General features: G+C 39.2%; 1 pseudogene; it reads left to right on the forward strand.

Annotated features, from left to right (window-relative positions):
• Window positions 1-1,146: 1,146 nt before the first annotated feature.
• Window positions 1,147-3,096, forward strand: LOC149143375 (adenylosuccinate synthetase 1, chloroplastic pseudogene; annotated as a pseudogene).
• Window positions 3,097-5,195: the final 2,099 nt, after the last annotated feature.

Here is a 5,195-nt window from a genome sequence, read left to right on the forward strand (position 1 = left end):
CGTACAACGCTCACGAAATAATCTGAAGGAGTGCAACGGTTGTTACAACAAGGTTCATGTTTAAGGTCTATCTGATGTCTAGCAGAGCAGTCGACACAGACGGGACAACATTAACAGCATGTACAACACATTTTCATTAATAAATTATGCATTACAACAAATGAATCAGTTCAGATGTAGAACACAGGCTAAAGCAACATGCATTACAAGTGTTAAAGATTAGTCTTACAACAAATACAATACATGTATGAAAACGTGTTGGCTTGTTAACATGCTTTTGAATTAAGAAAAAGTTCAAGGACATATCATTACACCATACATCACTAACCCCATCAGCAAGGCATTGGAGCCACTACTTACTCCTCAAAGAAAAGATTACAGACTCTCTTGGCTATGTGGGAGGAGTTGAGGTGAAAAGCCCCTTTCATGTACAAATGAGGGGGGTATTTATAGCCAAGGGTGAAACAGACCCTTATGGTTGTTCGACTACCCTCATGACCATTCGACTTCGATGACTTTTCGAGTTACATGACTCTATGTTCAACAAGTGGGTCTCTTGGACTTCCATGTTACATCACATTGATTGACAACAAGCCCATAGTGGAGATGTCGGAAACATGACTCATGACTTGACTCGACATGACTTGAAATGACAATGCTGGTACATTCGCACTGCTGCTAGAGTGCATGTCGAGCTACAGTGCTGCTGAGTGATGGATGTCTTCATGGTGTGTCATAGCCTCACCTCCACATGGTGAAGTGCATGGAGTCTTCGATGGTCCTTGGTTCGCTTAATGAAGCTTTAGCATGTTGTTCCTTACTTTCATGTTGGAAGGCTTGACAGGCTCAATTGTTCGCAGAGGTGCATGTTCGTCGCATTCATCCACTTCGTATGCTTCATTCGTTTGTCTATTGGTGAACATATCCATCTACATGTGCTCCTTTCGTTCATCCCATTTGTTTCAACCCCCTTTACCCCAGTTCCATTCTGGATTACCCTCTAAGATAAAAAAAGCTATCTGTCTGAACTAGATCATAGCTTCTGCCAAGGATTTGAGGTTTTGAAGGTTGCTCAATCTGCGGTTCGTGGGAATAAATGGAATCTGCGCTGATTAGCGATCTCTGTGTTCCGGGTTTGCACATTCTATGAACTTGCATTTGGCTAAAGGTCGAATTGTATTGCAGAGTAGAAGGATAAAATGCAATGCCAGCGTCGTGGAGGTCGATGCCATTGCTGAGGCAGAGAAAGCGGAAGATCCTTTTAAATCCCTAAGTCAAGTGTGTGCAGTGCTGGGAACTCAGTGGGGTGATGAAGGAAAGGGCAAGCTCGTTGACGTTTTATCACAGTGCTATGATATTGTGGCCCGTTGTTAGGTACTCACCCATCCTCCATCTTTTTTCATTGTCATTAAATCCATCTTAAGCGGAGGTTTCCTTCCATATTTTGCAAATTCCTAAGATTTCTCTGGTTGATTCGGTTGTATTCTATGTAAAAATACCACAACTAGGACATCTTCAACTCAATTGTTTTTCTGTCTCTGAAAGGGCAAAAATCCAGCTATATTTATTGCTATAAAATATTTAGATTCTTGATTTTTCATAAAAGACTTGAAGATCAATTTGTCCGGGGCATTTATGTTTTGGTTGGGGTTCGGGATTTCTTACATTTTTTTATAAAGTTCAATTCAGTGGCATATGCTTGAAACCCTATACATTGCTTATTGGATTTGTTTTAGTTTAGCTTAAAAGTATAGTTGTCTACCCTTGTGAATTGATATCAATATTTGATTATTTAGGGCATAATAGCAAGACTAGGTCGTATTGGCTTTTGCTGTACTGAAATTTGGTAAATTTTCTGTACAATCCTGATATAGTATGGTTAGCCTACCTTTTACTCTCTCTGATTCCTGTGTGCCTATAAGCTCAAAAGACAGCCCATAAACTATTTTGAAATGAAATTTTTTAAGGAGTGAATTATTTTTTCTGGTTTATTGTACATTCTTGAGGCTGAAAAATTCTCTTCAAATATGGAACAAAATGCATATTTGTTCATCTATCAGATGTATACTTTTGTATTGCAGTGATATTGGATTTTTTCTTACATATTTTTCTTTACCAAATTGTATTTGAATACATATATGTTTTCAAATATTTTTAAATATAATTTAGGGTAACTGGTAAGTGCATTTACCGATTATAGTACATCTTTATCCCAGGGAGGGGCAAATGCAGGTCACACCATATACAATAGCGAGGGAAAGAAATTTGCTCTTCACCTTGTCCCTTCTAGAATACTCAATGAAAAAGCCGTATGCATTATTGGGAATGGAGCCGTTGTGCATCTTCCAAGACTATTTGAAGAGATAGACGGGCTTGAGTCTAATGGAGTTTCTTGTAAAGGAAGACTGTTGATTTCTGACTATGCTCTTTTACTATTTGATTTCCATCAAACTGATGATGGAATGAGAGAAGTAGAACTTGCAGGGTCATTAATTGGAACGACAAAAAGAGGGATTGGTCCTTGCTATGCAAGCAAGGCAATCCGGAATGGCATTCAGGTAAGTGATTTGAGGCACATGGATACATTTCATGAGAAGTTGGATTTTCTTTTGCATGATGCTGCATCCCGTTGTAAAGGCTTTGAGTATAGTAAAAGTATGTTACAAACTGAAGTGGAGCATTACAAGAGATATTCTGAGCGAATAGAACCTTATATTGCTGACACTGTTCATTTGATGAATGATGCATTCTCAAGCGAGAAGAAGATTTTGGTTGAAGGCGGCCAAGCGACCATGTTAGATGTCGATTTTGGAACTTATCCATTTGTCACTTCTTCTAATCCATCTGTCGGTGGAATCTGTACTGGACTTGGTATTGCTCCAAGACATATTGGTGATATGATTGGTGTGGTATGTGAGATGATTTTTTATTAACATGCATATGCAAATTCATGCAGGTTAAAGTTCTAATGAAAATTGGATTCATCAAGAAAGTTTTAAAAATTTACTGATGACTAACCAAGGTTTTGATCTGCAGGCTAAAGTGTACACAACAAGAGCTCACGAGTCACAAATCAAGAACCTTTATGCTCTTTAGGTTCAAGATGCATGCAAAGCCTTGAGGAGCAAGGCAACTGTTGAAGATTTGGTGGTTGAGAGGGAGAGTACTCTACTTCTCAACATGTAGCACCAGAAGAAGTCTAAGACAATTGTGGAGGAGCCACAATTGGTGAAGCAACTTCATGAGGATGTGGAGCAGCCACAACTGGAGAAGCTGAGAGGAGATTGAGTGGAGGAATCCACTCATGCAGAGACCTCCAATAGGGGGACATTTCGAGCCAAGTGGGCAGAGGGATCACATGCATCCATACCTCTAGGTAGGAGGTGGAGCGATATAGAGTGACATTCCCAAGAAGGCTGAAATAGGGGTAGTATCTTTGAGGTACCTAGCCTCTTTGATTAGACCTTGCTACGGGAGCCCTGATGAGGAGTAGCAAGACTGGCTGAGTGGGTAGAGACAGATGTGGATGGAGCAGCAGAGGAAGCTTCAGCATCAGAGGATGTTTCTAGCCCAACAGGGAGGTCAGTTGGAGATCAGTTACTTACTTCTCAGTAACTAAGTGGCAATGCAGCAGTGGCAGCAAGATGCAACATGATGAGAGGAGGTGCAGTGTGGATGCAGTGTTGGGAGACAGGACCAGCAGCAGCACAGATGCAGCTGGAGGAATCAATGTGATTGATGCAGTCTGAAATCAAAGTGACAGAGGCTAGAGCGGTCAGATACTGAAGATCACATAGGTGCAGAGTTTTTCAGTCGACAGAGGCAATAGAAGTTAGAGACTTTGATGATAGAGGCATCATTCCGATTCAGGTTGGATAATTTTTTGTTTCTAGAGTTGCTGGAGCAACAACACTAGGGAGAAGTGTTGCATGCAGAACATTCCAAAGGTTCAAGATCGGGTTTGAGTTGAATGCCTTTCTTGTTGAGAGGGAGTGTTGAAAATAGCAACAAGAAATGCTAAAAATAGAAATGTTATAAATAACATTGCCATAAATAGCGTTTCAGGTACCAGTGTTGGAAATAGCAACAAGGAATGATAAAATAGAAATGCTATAAATAACAATTTAGGATAGATTCCAATTTTAGTTAGTCCCTGAACTAAAATTGAGAATTAAAATTCGAATTTGATCTTAGCAGCTGTTTGAAAAATAATTAATTGATTCATCTTGAGTTAAGTAGTTGGAGAAAATCAAACATGTAGTCTATGTGAAGACATGCAACAATTTTCCCTTTGATTGAGGAAGTTATCCCTTAATTAAGGAGATCAGGATGAGTTGTACTTTGAGTTGTAATTAGTTAGCTCACTTAACTGAGTTAAGTCCAATTAGATTAGTTCCAACAATTTGTGGAACTGATTGTGAATTCAGTTAGTTAATGCATGCATGCATGCAACTAGTGTACTTCAGATAAATAAATATTCTCTCATAAATAACTCATGCATGTCAGTTCAGTTAGAGACCCAGTTGAGATCAGAGGAAGGGACAGTGTAATATCAGTTGGAGGAATTTTCGTATATAGGAAACTCATCCATGCAGAAGGAATTATCTCCTTCAGGATTAAGCAGTTATTTCTGAGTTCGGTGAGTTGTGTGAGAGGTGAATTCACACAGGTGGTAGCTAGAGAACCCAGGAGAAATTGCGCAAGGAAATAGGAGGCTTGGAGGACTGAAGGAAGGCATAGGTGTTGTCTATTATGTCTATGAGCAGCATTGAGGGATTGTAGTGAGAACTGGATAGCTTGCGAGCTAAATCTTTGTGTAATCCAAAAATATTTCCACTTGAATGATAATATAGAGATCGGGGTTTTTAGCTGAGGCTTTCCCCAGAGTATTCTTCTATGTTCATGTGTGATTGGTTTCTCATTGTCTGTTATATGTGTTCTATTTGATCTTGCTCAAAATCGATTAAGCTTTCGCAAGTTTGTTTGTAGAAGTAGATCAAGTATTTTGCTTTAGTATGTTGCATTATCACATGATCTACAGTGAGAAATTCTACAAAATCATACCAACGCTGCTAATGATATCTTGGCATGCCAAGGAATTTTCTTATATATCATAATCTCATTAATATGCCTCGAAATATAGGTTCTTGGGGAATACAACATTGTTGGAATATTGTTCAAATTTGTGTATAAAC

This window comes from Pinus tabuliformis, chromosome X, assembly GCF_031772625.1.
Source record: "Pinus tabuliformis cultivar Carrire ecotype Pingquan chromosome X, CPIR1, whole genome shotgun sequence".
NCBI lineage: Eukaryota > Viridiplantae > Streptophyta > Pinopsida > Pinales > Pinaceae > Pinus > Pinus tabuliformis.